Source organism: Parus major, chromosome 2 (assembly GCF_001522545.3).
Source record: "Parus major isolate Abel chromosome 2, Parus_major1.1, whole genome shotgun sequence".
In the NCBI taxonomy this organism is placed as follows: Eukaryota; Metazoa; Chordata; class Aves; order Passeriformes; family Paridae; genus Parus; species Parus major.
This window is the reverse complement of record NC_031769.1, coordinates 18,406,189-18,427,105: the sequence shown is the minus strand read 5'-3', so window position 1 is coordinate 18,427,105 and position 20,917 is coordinate 18,406,189. Positions and strand designations below refer to the sequence as shown.

Here is a 20,917-nt window from a genome sequence, read left to right as displayed (position 1 = left end):
TACAGAAGGGAGAAATTTCCTATTCCTGTTTCCGACATTTCAGCTTGGTCCAATAAGCAGAAGTCCAACATCCAGCAGAAAAATGTGGAGGAAATTATGAGTACCTGTTAGATAGCAAATTACAGCCATGCTACATTCCTAAAGCAAATTAGACACAGATCAATAGACACTCATTCATCATATAAATCCTTCTCCTCTCTTACTTAATGTCTTTTCTTTTTTAACAACAATAGGAAATGCAGCTGAAAAAAATATTTAAGTTATTAAAAAAAAATAGGTAATTTATTAAAACATAAGCAAAGTAATATATATGTTTTCCTTAGCTTTGAAAGAGCTGTTCCAGGATGACAATGGTCACAGACATTTTAAGTTCCACCTAGCAGTCTGATGAAATTAAACATTTAGAATAGAAAGTATCTGGTAAACAATGCAACAGACAGCTTCAGCAGATCTAAAAGCAAAACCTGTGCCTCCAAGTTACTGTGCATGGTGAAGAAATTCTCTATAACAAGAGAGGAGGAAGCAATGGAATCAGGTAACTGCAGCAAAACTGGACTGAAGATGAGAAATTACAATCTACCAATTACTTTTGACATGGAAATGGTACACAGCCACCACTACTGAAGAGATACACTGCTTGCATCTGTATTCACAGACTCAGAATATTCTGAGTTGGAAGGGACCCAGAAGGTTCACAAAATCCAACTCCTGGCCCAGCACAGGACACCTCAAGAGTCACACCATGGGCCTGAGAGCACTGTCCAAACACTTCTGGAACTCTGTCAGGCTTGGTGCTGTGACCACTTCCCTGGGGAGCTGTTCCAGTGCTCAGCCACCCTCTGGGGGAAGTTATTTACCTAATATCCAACCTAAACCTCCCCTGACACAGCCTCAGGCCATTCCCTCGAGTCCCGTCACTGGTCACAAGAGTGAAGAGATCAGTGTCTGACCCTCTTATTCCTCTCATGAGGAAGTTGTAGATTGCCATGAGGTCTCCCCTCAGTCTCCTCCAGGCTGGACAAACAAAGTGACCTCAGCCACTCCTCACACAGCTTCCCCTAAAGGCCCTTCACCATCCTCATTGCCCTCCTTTGAACACTTTCTAATAGCTTAATGTCTTTCTCATATTGTGGTGCCCAAAACTGCACACAATATTCAAGTTTATAGCACTGTCAATTTCAGGAGTAAACATGCCCATCATTGTTCTGAACAAACACACTTAAGAAATTTTATTACTTTACATGCATCCAAACAAACAAATAAAGTTAGTATTTGTCTTCAGTTCTCACTGAGTTGCAGACACAATGACTTGAGTCCATTCCTATCCAAACCAGTGTATCCAACAGTAATACATCTTACTTAGGATGACTGTTGTTTCCAACGGAACTGAAAGCTTGGCAAATACTGCAACTACGTTCAAGATCTTTTAGTAAATCACATGAAATCATGGAGAGGATCAAAGTAAGCCCTTTTATCACTGGGCATATTGAAATATGATAAGAAAGACTGACAACTGAGATTCAGGGGCATTTCATTTATCTGTACTTAGAAACGGAAAGAAACCCAAAAGGTACCTTCTCTTGTTAACCTTGTTAACCTTCTCTTGTTCTCAATTTAAACAAAGAAAATAATATTGCCTTTCTGGACACATTTGGTGCTTTCTGGATACATCCTATTACAATGCACAAATGCAGCATTAGGATGGAAATAGACCAGAGTAAGATTAATTCTAACCCAAGTGCTCTTTTATTTCTTGTTCCAGCTCTCTTTCTCCACTTTCTCACTCAATCTTTCATTAACTACTCTCTTTTTTCTTTCTGTCCATTAAAAAAAAATCAACTGTAAAAGTTATTAATCAAGAATATCACCAGACCATCACAGTATCTGTGGATATGGTTAATCTTCCTAGTTTGGAACTCCTGTTTCTCCAGTTATGTTTATATTCTTAATTGATATTATATATCTGGTTGAATTTTAAGCTGTGCTTCCAGATTTTACTAGAGCACTGATGAGTGGTCCTGATCTGTGATTATGTCTCCACTGCTGGGTTCTAAGAGCTGCCAAAACTTCCTTCCCCCAAAAAGCTTATATTTCTAAATACAAGCTGATGTCAATGTTTATCATATTCTGAACTCCACCACTTTTCTATTCTCAGCTTTGCAGTCGTTTTCCACAATTTGGATTCTGCTAAGAATAAACATGAAAGAATAATAATTAATTTACATTTTTACAGTTTTCCTTGCCATAGGATGCCAACTCCTCTTAGATGTGCACAGCAGCTTCTGTTTCATACAGGGTTCTTCCCTCATCTAGGAAGATTATGAATTGTCCAAGATCACAGAAAAGTCCATGGGACAAGCAAAAATATCCGAGTCTTTAAACATGTGACTGAACATCCTCTTTGCCAATTGTATCTTTTCTGACCAACACTATCAAATTCAGTTACATCTCTATTCAGAATATACCAGAGCAAGAAGTCCACCTGTATGTCTTCCATTACCGACCATTTTGAGATCACTTTTTTGTCCTTACTCTGCTATGAATTTGAAACAATTTTTTCCCCACTTAGTCTCCTTTTACATTTCTGAATTTTTGTAAAGTCTATGGAAAGGGAAAAAAAAAACAAATAGAAAAACCTCCAGTGGAACAAACCTGACTGCCTTTTCAGCATTTCAGTGGTGTCCTTGGGGAAAAAAAAAACACAAGGCAAAAAAAGATACTCTTGACATACTAACATCAGAATAAATCTCATGTCTCCACTAACATTTTTTTAAACATTTTTCCATACAAGCAGGAGCATATGAAACCAATTCCAATTCCTTCCTTCATAATTTTACACTACATCTTTCACCCCAAGAAGTATATATAAAAATCATTCTCCCAACTCAAAGAGAGAAATGTCACAAAAATTAAAATCTTAAATTAAGATCTGTAAACTGCAGGTCCCAAAAGTGCTGTTTAATTTCAGAAACAATCCTATCAGCAGTTCTGGAACACCCACAAGCAGGAGGTGCAGTTTATTAATATTCCACAGAACTGGCTATACATAAGTAGCACAAATTTCCCAAAAAGTAATCAAGTCCTTCCTCTTCGTACTGGAACCTGCTTTAAGCTTTCCCCAAGAAAAATAAATCTGGACCGTATACGATATTCACTACTGCACACTGATTACCAGAACTCTGTATTGATCACTGTAATGTCTTTAAGTTATAATGCAAGCTCACATTCCCCTCTAGGCATCTCTCTAAGGGAACAGAGCCATTGGTAATGACATTTTCCATAGAAATGCCAACTGACTCCAGAATGACACTGAGAAAGTAACTACAGGCTGCCAAACTCAACTGAAAAGTCAATACTACAAAATATGTTCCATTTCATTCATAGTTCAAAAGACTAGAAAAACATGGTCAACACAAACACTGTTTAAAAGGCAAATAAAAATTATATTTTGGGGGCTTTATGTTTGAATTGGTATAGATGCACCTCAAAGTAATTGGTTTTCCTTCAGTGTGCAGTTAAAGCTTTGAAGAACTCTACAAGAGCAATAGAAACTGCTTTAAATGTAGGCTCAGGTAACAGACACGATAAACATTGTAAACATGCTCTAATAATACTAAAGAAATACTTATGTGGGGGCTGTTCTACTAAGTACTGAAACTTCAGCTGGAAATGTAAATTATATTATTATTAATATAAACTATATTACTATATTTTCTCACTCTTCTGCCAATGTATCTAACTGGAGGGAAAAATACTATGACTCCTTGAAACTGAAAAACATAGCACCAGAAGCCTCAGGGCCACTGTGTGAAACCGGAGTTATAACTGAAAGTTTGTATCAGGAACTTGGAGTTAATCAGTTTTTTTCCCCAGTCCCAGAAATGACAAGGTTTGATTGTCTTTTGTTTTTCAGACATACAATCCCTGCCAGCTGTGACACTGGTTCTCCAAAGGTCTCTACACCATCCCCACACCTCTGCATCTACCCCAGCATTTCTGATATCCCATTCACAACATAAGAACTACAGCCATGGCTGTGCCAGATCCACCTTTCTCAGGCTGATCAAGCAAAAAAAATATACATTTCTAATTATCCTGAAATAAATTATAAACACAGAGTATTCAGAGTTGCAGTTAAAATTAAAAAGAAAGCAGTTCTAAAATTATGAATTTTAATCTGAGAGACCACTGTGATATTTACTTTTAGCCTATGAAAACTCATAAATTTCATATAGTAATTCCTACATCACAGTATATAGCACAAATACATAAATACATTTTTCTGTAATTACATCTGAAATTAAAAAGCCTTAATCTATCTTTATTTTGTTATCATTTAATAAATTTTGACCTGGCAGTGACACAGGCCACAGCATTGCTAGACAAAACACTAGGGCTGAGGAATTTATATTCATTCTGTCTATTTCAATTACAACAGAGCTTTTCCTTGGGGGAAGAACAAGAGAAATTTACTTCTTGTGGCATGGTCCTCATATTTTCCAGCAATCTCAACCTATTTCCATTCATTTTCCAGTATTTACTTTGCAAAAAAAAAATTTCATAAAGAGGAAACTGAACTTATGGCTCTAATTCTGCTTGGAATTCTGTGTAACAAGTTTTCACATCCCTAGGGATTCCTGTCAGTGTCAGTAGAGCACAGTCTTCATATATATATTTTTATATAGAAGTGTATGCATCAGCAGAGATCAAATTACCTTTAATTACCACTTAACTGTAACCATATCAACACGTTTTGAGCAAGAGTACAGCCCAAGCATCTTTAGAGTAACTTAAGACATGTAAGTAATTAGCTCTGTCTTTAGAAAGTGAGAAAATATCACTTACTCATAGGAATCATAAGATTTTTGTTTTCATACTGTCCAGGTTTTTTTTATGCAGTCTCTACAGCTATGTCCTGCAATGAGCTCAACACAGGTCAAGATCTGCCTTTATTCAAAGTACTAAAAACTTCATAGCACAAGCAAAATCATGCACCCACATGAGTTTCCTCACAAGAGCAATGCTTAATACTGTGATCAAAATTGTACTCAATAGGAGATGATAAATACAAATTACCTATCTAATTTGAAGGAAAAAAATACATGTCTCTAAGTGGTATTCACTAGAAATTGTCTTTATAATTTTGAACATCCCAGAGATTGCCCCATGCACAGAAACAGACCTAACTTAAACCTCACATGAGATTCATATTCTACTTTTTTAAATAACTAACAGCTTATACATGATTCACAAAATAATGACTTGCATTTTGCAACACCTATGCACAAAACAACCAGTTTTGTGAGTGCCAACCAGCAGGGACTTCAGAGTCATTCTCTGACTACGCAGAAAATAAAAGCCCAGTGCCCATTTCTGATCCCAGCTCACAAGAAACAAATTACCCCAGTCACTACCATGTGGAATTTAACCAATTTTTAATTATCTTTATGAGAGAATGTTTTACATTATGGACAAAATGCAATGGATGTTTGTCTCAATGTTCACCACTGATTCTATAAAAACATTGTCTTTATTGCTTTCAAAGGGAAAATTTATATCCCTATGAGCAATTAAATTAGTAACAGAGGGTCAACACTGACATCTATTGTCATTGCAACAGTCATAAGCACAATAAGTATCTCAGCACTCTTAAACCACTTCCTCTCTCTTCTTGGAGCACATTTTAATTGCACAAATTCAATACTTATGCATCAATTTATTTTGAATGTTAATCTTTTGGAAATCAGAGCTAGTACTACAAAAACTGCATTTGATGAAAAAGTAATTTGCATGAAAAATGCCAAAAGGCATATATGAAATGGTATTTCATACACCAAAACAAAATTACAAAGCCTCTTCAAATGAATTGCATCCATTATCTATATAAAAACAGACTATAATAGGACAATTTCTCTCTGTAGCAAAAGGCACTTAAATTGCAGCATAACTTTCATTTAAGAAGTTTAATATAGTTTCAGTATTACCTCATATATTGTCTTTGAACTGACCAATTAAGCACTAAAATTCTTTTTTTTTTTACTTTTTTAATTACAACTGGCACCAAAACCAAGTCCAAAAAGGGACTATGTTAATACAGTCTCTGGCAAACTTTTTGTTACATTTTCACTTTTACTAATTAAATTATGGAAAAACATTTGGCCTCTATGTCTGTTGTTTTGTATCTCCTTCATTTTCACCATTCATGACCAGAGGGAGAAAAGAGGGATACTTTTGCCTAAAATTTACCTTTTCTTTATACCTCAGTTTTAAAAACTGAGGTAGGAAAATGGAAGTGGTTTCTGCAAGCACAATGGAGAATCCATGGCCATTCTGATACAAGTGAATAAAGGCATGTGACTGATGTGACACAAGCTAATATTTCAACATCCTTCTTACCTTTTCTAACAACTTTTAGTCATTAAGCAATCCACAAATATCTTCCTTTTTTTTTCTGAACATAACAAACTTGGAATTGTTTTGAAAATGCACTTACACCTTTAAAGCTCTTTGAAATCCTTAATGACTTTGCTATAGAGGAAAATTTTCTCCTGAGTGCCCTACCTCTGCTCTCCCATATCCCAGTCTCCATTGTCCAAAGATTTCCATCCTCAGACACCTGTACAGCCCAACATGTCCTGTAGCCATGAGAAGCAGTTTCACTGATGTTGTGATCATCTCCCCTCACAAGGCAGTGGCTTGGATGCCATAAACCCTTTCACGTTGCAGAAATGTCCAAAACTGAGTCTGTTACTTCAAAGTGCTCTTGGTGTACTGGAAAACTCCAGTTTCATGCTGGGGCCAGGTTTTTATCTATATGAAAAGGCAGAAGAAAGGCCACTGGGAAATTCTTACGGGTTCCCAGCCCTTACAAGCAGGATCCACCTTTCATGCATATACAGATCAATGAGAAAAGGACCAGACCATATTTCAGGAGAATTTTATGAATACGCTATGTGAGAAGACACATTTCTTTCTTTCAGCATTCATTCTGTACACATTGATGCATCAAACCTTTGGCACACCTTGAATCAAAACTATTAAGGCACTTACTTAAAACAATTTCTTAAGACAGAGGAATCAAGGATGACCATTAAGGATGGAGGAGCACTAAACTCTCTGATATGCCTCTTGGGCAGCACCTTACAGAAACCAACTAGATGATATTCTTCAACCTCACCTTCTGTGAAATTGTCTCCAGATACACTGAAATTGTATTATTTTAAATAGAAGTAAAACCCAATTTAATACGATCAGCTAAACATTTTACGTGGTGATCTTAAATAATTTTTGGCACTATAAGAAGTATTTTTACTACCCATCTCCATTAACTTCCTACCTCCTCATGGACATTAAACATATGAGTGAAGATTCACAATTCTCTTAAATCAATTCATAACTTTGCTGTCACTTAAAAGAGAATCCTGTCCTCTCCCAGTCTTTTTCCTGCACAACTCACAAGTGTTAACTTCCTGCACAGAGGGGTAGGAGAATGACTGACACTATCACAGCAGACAGCAGTAGCATCTCTTTAAACAGCAACATAATGTTAGATCAGCCCAAGACAAATGTCACACCACAGCCTGAAATGCCTACTTATGTGCAGCCATCAATCCTGTATACATAATCAACCCTAAAGAACAGCATATGTTCCACTTCTATCAATTTTGCACTTTGGCACCCCTAACTCCTGGAAAGTGTAGGTAAGTCTGTCTTGAATCTATGTGCTCTGTAACATGTTGACCAGTTTAGTTACCATGAAGCCACAAACTCCTGTAAAATATTAACTTTTGCCCAGAAAAATATAACCATTATTTAGCCTTTTAAGTTCATATAAATATGAACATTTTTCTGACAATCTCCATGGTTAATAATCCATGGTTGATCATGGTTAATTATTTTTCCTCTTGAAAACATTCCCTTAAACTTAAGTTCATCTTTCAAACAGTAGATCTTAGTTTTGCTTTATGCAACACATACAATTTCTTTCTCCAAACAATCATTCTCTCTCTTCACAAGATCTTTCAAAACCATGAAATCCCTCCAATATTTTATTCAACAACAACAAAAAAAAAAAAGGATTAGCCTAAGGACTAAAATCTTGCCTTAGATCAATCCATTATCATTTCCCCAAACCTTGTCTGCTTTGTTGAGCTTTTCAAAAGTATCCATCAGAACTTCTGCTTCTACAGAGGAATATTAATACTGATACTAATGTTAATACTAATATTAATAGACAAGCAATGACATCTATAGGTTCATACTGTAAGAACTGTGGAACTCTTCTGGTCTCTGCATAAGCAGCTGATACCCACCCTGTGTATCATTTTACTATTATCTCTACTGAATAGTTACATCCAAACTCACATTCAAGCATCATATTGTTAGGTTTCCTATTTTTTTGCTGAGAGAAATTGATAGCTTTTCTGATTTGAATGCTAAAATACCAGAAGTGAATTAGAAAGTAGAGGCAACAGTGAATGGGAAAAGGTCTTATTTCACAGTAATCTTCCTGCTTTTCTTATGTAAGGAAGATAAAATAATAAAACAACTAAATAAGAATATAAAGAAATATCAAGATTATTTACATCTGTTTATTTATAATTTCTTTGGGTTTTTTATTATTTATCTTAGAGAAGATTAACAGGAAGGCAATATTCATTTATCTATGAAGTCATGCCAGTAATAAGGGAACGATCTCAGGACATAAGAAGATTATCTAGGACCTAAAGAAACAATAATTAATTTCAGGTATTTATATATTCTCAAAGTAGTTCTGCAATGTTTACCACTCCTTACAGCAGAATATAAATTCTGCATACTATAATCAAATGCATTCATTTCATGAATGTTGCTTAACAAAAAACAAGAATTTTCTAATTTGTAATACAAAGCCATCAAATTCCAGCTCAGCTGCTCAGTGGTCAGAACACTTCAAATGTCTGTGAACATGTTACAAGTCAATCACAAAGTCAAAAGACAAAATGATCTAAGGGCAAAAATATAGATTCACCAATGACGGTTTAACCTTTTTATCGGATTCTGCAGTTGCCCCATTTCTACTGGGCTATTTGAAAATGTCCAAAGAAAAGGTACCTGGACAACACAGACATTGCTCTCCTGTGCAAGTCCTTCATATGTCACTTCACTTCTACACTGACAATTCTTTATGTGCTGAAAGACCCAACAGCAGTGGATGCAGGAAGACCTTATAAATAGCACATATTTCTCCAGTTCTCTCTGGTCTTGCAGTCAGTAGAGATCACAGAACAATGAAGCAAAGCATAGGCAAAGGCAAGAGTAAGTCAGCCAAGATGCTCTAGGGATGTTGGATGCTCTAAGAAAACAGTTACAATACTTCCTATTTACATTAGGATCATGTCCTGGTTTCAGGTGGGATAGAGTTAGTTTTCTTCTCAGTAGCTGGTATAGTGCTGTGGTTTGGGTTCAGTGTGACAATAATGTTGTTAACACACTGATGTTTTGGTTCTTGCTTAACAGTGCTACCCTAAGTCAAGGATTTTTCAGTATCTCATGCCCTGGCAGCAAGAAGGAGCACAAAAGCCTGGGAGGGAGTGCAGCTGGGACAGCTGACCCAAACTGGCCCAAGGGGTATTCTGCACCACAGAACATCATATTCAGTGTATAAACAGAGAAATTGGCTGGAAGGGAGTGATTGCTGGTCAGCTGGGTATCAGTCAGCAGGTGGTAAGCAATTATATTGAGCATCTCTCATTTTTCTTAGGCATTATTTCTCTCTTTTTGTTAATTTCCTTTTTATTATTATCGCTGTTGTTGTGTTGTTGTTGTTGCTTTGTTGTTGCGGCTGCCATTATCTTTGTGGGGTGTATTGTTATTATTTACTCTCTTTTAAGTACTAAACTGTTCTTATTTCAAACCATAAATTTTATTTTTTTTCTTGATTTTGATTTTCCCTCCTATCCCACTGGTGAGGGCTGCAGTGAGTGGGTACATGGTAGTGAGTCACCAACTGGAGTCAAAAGGAGTGATAATAAAAAGAGGACTTCCTTATGTCTGACTGTCTGAAAGTTTAACTTCCTACATGCCAAAAAGCCATCATGAGCACACACAAAGACATACATAAAAGCTTTGAAAGATGTCAAGAAAACCCAAAAAATCACTGTAGAAATGAGACTGAATACCATGATGATGCCATTCTTGCCTTCAGCAGTTGTAAGACTCTCTTTTTCAGATGTTCACTTTGTTTGCAGCTTCCTTGTATCTCTCTGTATAGCACAAGATGGCATTTTGTACTCCAAAGCCCTTCACTGAATTCAAGTACATGAAAACATTTCAGTCCCAGGATGGCAAGAAGTTTGGCACAGAATAAGATACAGCCACATTGCAAAAAAAGGTGAAAAGGTCTCAAGTCCTTTTGAATACCTGAGTGAGAGAGCATCTCTAAGTCCCACACCCAATCAGCCTGATGCTGAAAGGAGCAGGACACAACAGGACTGTGTTTTAAAAGTGTTCTCTACAGTAGCCAACAGCACTGATCCAGGCCATGTCTCCTCTAAATAAAAATATTAACTGCATTCAACTACCATTAAGAAGATACAGTTCATTTAAATCCACAGCCAGGAGACCTTGACATATCTCTGTCAGGACTGCTGCCAAGTCCCAGGTTTATTGGTATCTTTTCCTTGTGCAACTATCTTTATGCTAATAAATAATAATACTAAATATAATACTAATGCTACTAATGTAATTAATATAACATAATATAACATAATACTAAATACAAATGCTAATAATAAAAATACTAAAACCATTTCTTTCTCACAGATGAATTAATAGCTGTCGCTCCAACATCTTAACATCTTGTTATTTTACAATCCCCAGGATAATTTCTGTTGTCCTCCCTTGAACTCAACTCAGCTGTTTCAAATCCACCTTGTCATGGGGACACCACACTCTGGTATCAGCCCTGATTCTGTACAACCTCTGCTGAGCATCATGCTCCTTCTAGTCAGCGGTGTCCTCACTGAACCTCCAAGGATATCACCTTATCTGCCCCAGTCTACAGTGATGAAAACTAGAATGACTCCTACATTTTTCTGGCTTTCAAATCCAGCTCTCATCCTGTGATAAGTATCATTTGACTTTCAGGTTCACAAACTGATTATTTTATATCTGATTATTAAAAATAAATATTTTCAGGCTTTGACCATTTAACCCAGAATCTGAAATCGTGCCATAATTGTATTTGTTTAAAGATCATCAAGTTTCCTTTTACCTCTTAAATTACTTAACTTTGTATTTATAATTAATTTCCCAGCAAACATCTTGTCCACTAGAGTACATACAAAATTAGTTCAGGTCTTTAACCAAGGACTAGCCACTGGGAAAACCACTAAAAGCATCTCCATTTGAGACTCCCCTTTGCTAACAGCTACACCTTGAAATCTGCCACATGCCTCACTAACCACAAACCCTCTTTAAACAGTATTGTGCTCCAGTCTCAGATATCTCAAGGAAGTGGGATGGATACTTCTTTCTGCTTCACTCCAAAAATACTGTAACTTTTTATATGTTGTTGTAACTTTAGAAAGCCTAAATACCAAATGTGAAATAAGAGCTTACTTATTTCAAATACAAATTCAACATGTAAAAACACTTTGAAAAACTGGAAAGGACTGGATTAGAAACCGCATTCCATTGACTTGAAATAAGAATACTGGCAGAAGTTATCTTGGTTATAGCTAAAAACTACATTTTAAAATAATCCTTTATTTTAAAGCCTTAATTATTTTTAACTGTTTGCCATTTATAATGAACTCCTTCACCTTTTTGTATCCTTTGTATTTAGCTAGTGACTTATATTCAGCATCAATTTCTTTCCATCTCTTATATAAATGGTTTTAATTTTATATTTTTATTAAAATATTTTATATAAATCTTTTATAACTGCTTCTATATAAAGACAGAATTTAAGAGTCTCTAGTACTGGCTTAGACCAAAGGTCCATCTGGCCTAGTGTTCTTTATCCAAGAATGGCCACAATCACTAGCTGGAAGCAGTATGGACAGGTTAAATATATATAATACTTCCCCTACATACATATTCCTTGACTCCAGTTGTTTTCAGTCTGGTTCAGTTGTTTCAGTCTGTTTTCTGAACCTGGTGTGGGCTTTTCTCATTCCACAGCAGAATTTTTTCTCAGTGCTTGCCTTATCCTTGAACTAATCTAGATTTTTCACACTCACACAAGATTGAGTCATCTAATAAATATGACATAAATATGTCATTTAATAGTTTCCACAAGGAAGCCCCTCTTTCTGATTCGTTTGTTTGCCTTCTGATGAGCTTCATTTGTTACTTCCTAGTTCTTGCATGAGAAGACAGAGATGGCAGTCACTCCCTGACTACACTCTCTATGATAATTGTGTAGAGCTTTCTACAACAGATTTCTGAATTCTTAAACCCCTTTTGTCTAGGCTGAAGACTCCTATGCCAGAACTCATTCATTCCTCCAACTGAATTTATCCTTGGTGATTTTCAGAACTTTTTTTTTAACATACCAGAACCAAAAGCATTACTTAAAGTCTGTGTGAAAAAGGGACTCCCACAGATGTATAATCAAGGTATTTTTCCTTTCATTTTCCATTGTATTCCTATTTATTGCTAATATTCTAATTGGTTTTTTGACTTTTACAAAGCACTGAGATTGTGTCTTCAGAGAAGCAGCTTATGAGAGGTAATGGTCAGTGCAGAGGCCATTATTTTATAGATAAAAGCTATACATACACGTTTATCTGAGCTTATTATCATATTTTCCATTTAATTTTTCACTTATCTTATAATTTATTATTCTTTTATTACTCACATTCTATTCTTGCCCTACCTTGAATAACCACAAAATTGTGTCTTTCTTTGCTTATCCCCTTTATCAGGTCCTTCATGACTATCACTTCTTAACCAAGTCTGATTCTGTTTAGTGTCACGTTGAATTTCATTGCCATTTGGTTACACTTGTGCCACATTTAAGTTAATTGCTTTAAGGTTTGCAAATAGGGCCTTTTAAAAGTCCAAGTAGACACGGTACTGCTTGGAGTTACAGTCTGCTCACACATACCTACTTCAACTAGATCACAGCCATAATAGCTGCCAATTTTTAAACTGCCAGTTAATTCTTCTCCTCTATGAGAGTAAAAATTGATATCAAGTCTCCCATATTGACTAAGGGACAGGTTTAATAACTTGACATGTGTTAAATTGTTAACTTGTCCTCAGAGAGGCTGAAGCTGGCAACTCAAATCTGCTTCCAAACAATTATATAGCTTTCAATTATCCAAAAAGCTTCTTAACATTTATTTCGTTTTTAAGACTTTCTTAGTATTCAATTTTTTTAGAACTGGCCATAAAAAAATTAGAAGCAAAAAGCCATTCTGGCAAGCTCTTAAACCATAACACTTTTGGAAAATACAAGATACTTTACACCTCCTTCATCAAGGACAAGCCTACCTTGAATGATCTCCTTTCTTTTAAGAAGGAAACAGAGTAAAAGTGCCAGAAGGAAGCTGGCAGATAGTTCCTGTAGAATACTGATGAATGATACTTTGTTCGTGCATTCTTTCTGCACAGCCTTATATCCAGTTGAATGACCTGAACAGCTTAATAATGGTATTTCTGTGTGCAGATGTTGATGTGAGGATCTAAAATAGACTAAAATGGACAGCAGGACTGCTTTATTTACATTTTTTTTACATTTTTTTTCAGATTTGTTTCACTGCTCAGAGAGTATCAATGTTTCTATTTTCAAAACACATTTTCAAAGTAAAGTTTACTTGTAGACATCTCCTCTCAGTTCTGCAAAGTGAAATTTTTCCACGCTCTTTTGCTCTCCACGTATGTAACTCCCTGTTTGCAGATTTCAGCCTTAAAAAGCCTTGAGGAGATTATATTATGAATTAGGGGTTTTAAATTGTTTTTTCAAGACATACAGCTTGTCACCACATTGACTTTTAGCACTTTTATCAACAGAATTAATTTCTTTTTATTAAGACTACTTTTTAATGCTCTGTCAAGCAGGTTCCCACAAAGCAGTGGAGTTGGGAATTCTCATCATCACTATTATAATTTCCATAACAGAATTACAGCAAAATATACTCAATTAAGATACACTGGACTGAGCCAGGAAAGGATAAAAACTAAATAGTAACAAAAATAATAATAAAAACTAAATAATAATAAAAATTCAAAAATATTTTTTTAACATGTTTAAAATTACTTGATTTCCTTTGTGCTAATTTATGAGTATTTCTAACCAACATGCCAAAGCTTAAGATGTATGAGGGGGAAGTGTGGAAAGTATCTGTGTAGGAAAGCACAGACAAAGCAGAGATGTTAGCAAAACAAGAAAAGACTCAGGATACCAAAAAGAAATTTAGTTTGAAAGACAAAGGAGTCTTTATAGACCACCATTTCAATTAGCAATGACTCTTTCCACTTCTACATATAAAACCAAATGTAACCAAGGAAACACACAATAAAAAAGGAAAAGGAAGTAAGGCAAAATTACGGATTATTGCTAGCCATGTGGAAGCACGTTTCTTTTAAAAGAATTATCATTAAACAAAAGGGAAAAGGGCACAATTTTTTTAAAATTAGCTACTCACTTAAGAAGGGAGAACACTAAACAAATTAGAATTAAAAAAATGCTGAGTGTCTCTGGGGACAAGGTCTATCAGGGTTAACTGTTGATAAGAAAGATTAAATAGCTTTTAGTACTTCAGTATTTTAGTAAATAGCGTTTTTATCAAACAATACAAAAAAGCATGCTTGAAAATTCCTCTTAATACTCAGCAAAGCATTACTTTATTCACCTCCAGAGTTCAGGCTCCACTGTTTTCATTCTGAAAGCTATTAGCTACAGGGGACTGCAAATTGCCAAGGTCATTTGGAGCAATAATTCTAACATAAACAAACTTTGCTTAGCAATTAAAAACATGTCTGCTGCTAGACAAGTGAGGGTTGATGACTGCATTTGAATAAATAAGCCATGCTTTCTATCATCTGGTTTGATACTGCTCTAAAAGCATATAAATGCAACAGTCCTCATGTATCAGTTCAAAAACACTCCTGAAAAATCTAAAAACATTAAAAATATTCTATAGTTTTTAGTGAAATTCTCACAGTTGATGCCCAGAGCACCAAGAACATGCACACAGGCTTAGACTGCTACTAGCCTGCTGAAGCAGAATCCTAACACGGCCCTAAAAAATGTTATGTAAAATGAACACAGGAAAGGAAGCAATGTGGATCCAGTGTAGCAGTGAAATACATGAGAAAAAATAAATCCAAAAAGAGTAGCAGGACACCCCCTCACATTCAGGCTCACACACAAGTTAAAGGATTTCCCTTTATTTAACAATCCACTGCATTCAAAGGCATTTGGAGCTGGCCACACAGATCTACCAAGAGGTTTGGCCTCCTGTACCCTGATTAACTGAATGTCTTTGGAACAAGTACACAGATTCATTGTTCTAGTACAACAATATCAGAATGCACTTGTGCCTCTACATTTCCTGGCACTTTTGTAATCAAAATAACAAGCTAGTATGAGATTAATCTCATCCCAAGAAACACACTCCACACCCGTGAGATGTTATCAGAGAGTCTCAGCAGAATGCCACCAACCACAGAGCTGGCAGAGGACAGTCCCAGGTTAGAAAGGAAGGCAGGATGGTAAGAGGTATATCAGAACCTCACTGGCAAAACTGGTCAAAGATGACTAACTCAGATCTCTCCTGGAAGTTACACCTCTTGCCACCAGAGAAGAAATCACTCTACAACCCATTAATGATCTGGACACAGCTGAGTTGGCAAAAAGGAACTTTGCTCTGAGGTCAAACTAGTTGAAGCTGTCTAGATTTATTTTCTTATGCTGGGCATCAGCAGAATGAGAGCTTCCATTTACTTGGTGGAGTTGGAGACAGACAAAGGGAAGGAGGGAGAAGACTCATCTGTAAAATAGCCAAATACTTGATCTCAGCAGTAAAGATACATGAGACCTTGAGCTATGGTCCTTCACACATTAAACCTGGACCCTCTTTGGTTTTATGTACAAAATGCAGCATTTGAAGTTACACTTGATATTTCAAATCCAAGTGTCTGCCACCTACCCATTCTCTTTCTGAATGCACACCAATTTAACTGTGCATCCAGTAGGACTGAAGGTGATCAGCACATCACCTTCCTCTAAAGTGATGAACTTTCCAAAATTCTAAATAAAATTGGTATAACATGTCACGTACACAGATGCATTACCCATGTTGAAGATTTTCAAATCTGGACTCAGATCTGAATTCTGCTTTGGCTCTGTAAAACTCTGTATTAATTATTCTATTTCCCTCTCTCTTCTTTGAACTTACAAAAAATAAGTATGCAAAGTGAGACTTTTCCAGTGACAGAGATACACAGGCAACACAGAGAGACAGCAACCTACATGTGAAACAAGTGCCCCACACAACAATTTATCACACACTCTGAGCACAGAAACAGGGTTGTACTCACTTCTGTAATGAATAACTTTGAAAGGCCCCACACTGCAGGAAAAGCATTTGCAAAATTTCAGCATCTTTAAAATAAAAAGTGTCCAGGTTACTCTTATTGCAACAGGTCAGACCCAGGAACTGTGTCCACTTCTATACTGAATAAGAAGACGACTTTTAATGAGGTCTTTAAATTTTACACAGTTTCATATATTCCCATCAAGAAAGGTAATACAACTACTTGAACTTTACAAAAAGCTGTATGAAACCAGCAGGCAAGGATTATCTCAAGAATATCACCATACATGTCACCATATGATCCTTTTTTCTCAAAAACATTTTTAGTAATCTTTTATCAAACAACATACTGCAAATCCTTGTGATAAAAGTTTTCCATAGGTATTTTCTATATTCACAAAAATTTCCAACATGTCATTATTATGCGGGTTTCTATGCTCCCAAACTGAAAAAACATGAGAATAATCAAGCACTCTGAAATCATAAATATCATTATATGGACTATTAATAATCGAACAAATTGGGCATGGCAGCCACAGAGAAGTAGTACCAAAAAAAATAAGGTTTATGTATTAAGTTAGAAAATACATTGATTGATCCAAGAATTGCAAATTCAGAAAGGTAGATCAGCTCATTGCACAAATAATTTAACAATTTGTGCTGACAGCAGAATGATGCTGAAAGATACCAAGAAATACTTAAGGGTCTGACCAAGATTAATTTTATGAAGTAATTTTATTAATAAGGTATGGCTGTAAAAAAGATTCTCAATGTAAAACTAATCAGGTTTGAGGTCTGGAGCAATACGACGGAATTTAGTATTACTTAATTCAAAAATATACTCTTCAGAGAATTTCTGCTGCAAGTTATAGGTTTGACAGTTCAAAAGAGATGTATGTGCATATCCAAATTCATCACACAGTAATTGTAAGCCTCCAAAACAGCCATGAAGAAAATCAAATACAATTCTGAAATTAATCAGGAAAGGTATTTTTTTAAATCTCACTTACAATAGCATGATAAACATTCTCAGCGTCTGTACTAAAAAAAAAGTGAGTTCCCATCAGAACAGGCAGAGTCAAGACTTTGTGGAATAGTGAGAATTTTGCAAAGGCACATGAAAAGTACACACTTGTTCAGCTTCACATAACAGAAGTCTGAGAACGACACCTCTCTCAACACATAACAGAGGCAGAAGTGCCATGCAAACAAAAAGACATTGGTCGCCCTGCCGTAAAGAACTATTTTGGATGAGGCTTTTTACCTGCAGCAGGTGAAATTAAGGAATTGTCTTCAAGAAGAGTGGGCAATAGCTGTAATTAGATTAATACAGACTTTGACATGGGTTTTGAGAATTTTGTATGATATGCCTATCCCAAAGAGAAGACTAGAGCTTATGACTCAAGACTCTCCCTCCTGTACTGTTTCTTGGGTTCCAAAATTATCACTTAGAAAATGGACACACACAAGTAACAACAACCAGCAGCCATACCATTCAGCTCTTCTACCATTTTCTTTGTAACTTCAAAGAGTTTTCCAAAGGCCCTCAGCACAATTATTCCCATTTTATAGGAAAGGAAATGGAACTGAAGTAGCTTGACACAGGCAACAAAGAATGCCACCAGAAAGATCAGGGATAATAAAGAGCAGACTTCCCAAATCCAGTTGTAGTAAGATGTATTTCCCTGTCCTCATACAAATCAGGTTGTGATGGTTGATCCATATATTCAATCATGTCTAAGAGAACTTCTCTGACAAACAAGAAACACCTCAGGTAACACCTGGATAGACACTTAAGGCAAAAAATCTGAAGACTTTCAAGATCAAGCTCAAAACACGCATGACAAGATTTCCATGAGCAAATACTGATGACAGCTAAGGACCTGCCTCAGTGGCCCTTACAATGCAATGTTCTTACGTGCAGTGAGTCAAAGTGCTCATTCAATTGTAAATACTTCCTGAAACCCCTCTCCTCTGTCCAGCCACTTCTTGAAAAACAACAGTAAGAAACAGCCTGAGAAAATGGCCCCATTTCTACGCAGTACATACCTGAGAATAGAAACCAAACACTGAGCAGCATACACAGGCGAAGGAGAGCCGGATCTGCAGGATACCTTCTAACAGCCAGCTTTATTAGTTTAACAGAGAAGGACTGTGGGCCTCAGCTCTCAACCTTCACATTTTATTTAGAGTTATGTCAGAAAAGGTCATGTTGCAAAATACAAACAAATTGCTCACATGGAACAGATTTCCTAGGATTCCCCAAGTTCCTCATGCTGTTCTGAACCACAGGAATATCTTTTCCTACAGACATAGGCCTACCAGATAACTCCTAAGTCTCATAATAAGTCTCTAACTCTTATACCTGTGGGATATACTCAATTCCCAAGTCTCATTTATACATCTGGCATATATTTATACACTGTCTCAAAAGCAACAGAAACCAGCTAAATTTCTGGCTACCCCCCTCTCCTTCTTGTATCTCACACACACAGAGGACTGTGTGCTTATCTTCTGCAGATCCAGACACAAAAAATCATGGCAAAATTCAGTTCCAACATCAGACAGATGCAGTATGGCATCCCCAAAACTTCAGAGCCGGCATACCAGATGTGACAGCTCTCACAGATATCTCAGTTATCCACCACCAACATTTTGAGGCTTTATCAGTTGCAGCCTGGCTCACTAGTTATGCACCAAGCTTCCCTGTCAGGGGTCTCTGACCAGGCTAATTTTGCAGATGGCAATAACCACCTAATCAATCCATGTCTTTCTAAGTCCTAATGGAGCACCTGCACATCCAGGCATGAATCTTCCTCTTGACATCCTCCACAAACATAAATTACAAGTTTAGTGCATGCACCAGACAAGTCTCAGTGACCCCTTGACAGGGCAAACAGAGGTCATGCAACAATCTGATTTTCAGTACCCACTATTTCCAGTCTTCCTCCTTCTCAATTTCAAAGCTTGGAGTTGCAGTTTGCATCATACTCAGGTCTCAAGGGAACACAACTTTGAAGTGATGTCTCATTTCTAAGCCTGATAACATAAGCAATGTTTCCATTAGAAAGTTCTGCAGTGCAACAGAAGCAGAATGAAATTAACTAGGATGAAACAGTTCTAAGGGTGTAAAATCCGTATTTTACAGGAGGGGGAAGCTGTGGCCTAGCTCTACTCTGGTCCAATGGACTGGATACACTTTGGTGGGTGGAGCACACCATCCAGTTTATGAATCCAATTTGTATGCTTCAAGAGGGCCCTGCGTTGCCAAGGTAAGAGTGGTAACATGATAAAGAGATTCACTTGAAAACCAGTAAAATGCTAGTGGGGTTAAAGCCATCTTACTCATAACTAATACCTTGTCTGTCAACTGCCATGCCATGCAAAAACACTTGCATGTATGAAAGGAATACAAATCATATCTTGGTTACCTTTGCATCTCAGCCACCTCTTCAAAAATTCACCATTCAAGGCTCAGAAATGTCCTCTGGTTTGTAAGAGAAAGCCTGTGAAGACAATCAGATGCCATGAATGATGCCCACCAATATCAGAGGGAGTGTAGGGTCAGGTGCATAATTATTAATCCTATTAATCCTGTACATTCAAGCCAGTTATGGTTAACCAAGGATACAGTGGGTTGGTCACAGCTTGGTAGGACAGAGCCACAGCTGTGACTGGAAATAGCACAAAGTCCCAAGCTCACTGATGGACTCATTGGTTTCACTGATGACACCATCACGATTCTGTCACTGCTCTGTCACTGCCCAAGGTGGGTGAGTACCTGTGGAACAGCCTCCCCTTACTAAGATCATTTCAGTTTCCTGCTAGCAGCATACCAGAGCCCTACCAACCCTGTCACTGGATTTGGATAACAACAGTCCTGATTTTTTCCTGATTAATTTAACTTTCATAAGCTTGTCTAATCTTTCTTTTAATGTATTTTGTATTTCTAGTCTTTCCTGGCTCCTTTATTAATGAGTTTCACGTTTTTATTATATGCCATATATTTGCTTTTCTTTTAATTATGATGCCTGACTGCGACATTTCCTGCTCCTTGTTCTGCCTTATAAGAAACTGTACATAATCACATTCACTTCTGCAATTGTATCCTACCTGTAACTTTATAAGACCTATTCCACGTAATGGGGTTTTTTCCATACCAAAAGCTAAACCCTCATTTGTGTCTTCTGAGTATTTTTTCCACTAATTTTCAATATGATAATCTAATCTCCAATCCCACAGTAAAGTCAGCTTTCTGTAACTTTTGCCATCACCTTCACTGATAATTCTGCTTAATTTTCCATCACCACCAAGCTTTTCTGAGCCTTTCATCCACCTCATTTCTATTGCAAAGGACCCTGACTGCTAACTCAATTCAAGACAGCATG

The 20,917-nt window shown here is 36.6% G+C and overlaps 1 protein-coding gene across 15 annotated transcripts in view; it reads right to left on the bottom strand.

Moving 5' to 3' along the window:
* NEBL (nebulette) overlaps positions 1 to 20,917 on the bottom strand; it is a 249,119-nt gene that overhangs the window by 105,581 nt on the left and 122,621 nt on the right. Inside the window, exon 4 of one of the 15 annotated variants that reach the window (XM_015617909.2) lies at positions 19,961 to 20,035. The exons of the other annotated variants lie outside the window; for them this stretch is intronic. The gene's annotated coding sequence lies outside the window, so the exon portion shown is untranslated. The remainder of the gene's footprint in view (positions 1 to 19,960; positions 20,036 to 20,917) is intronic. 15 annotated transcript variants of the gene reach the window in all.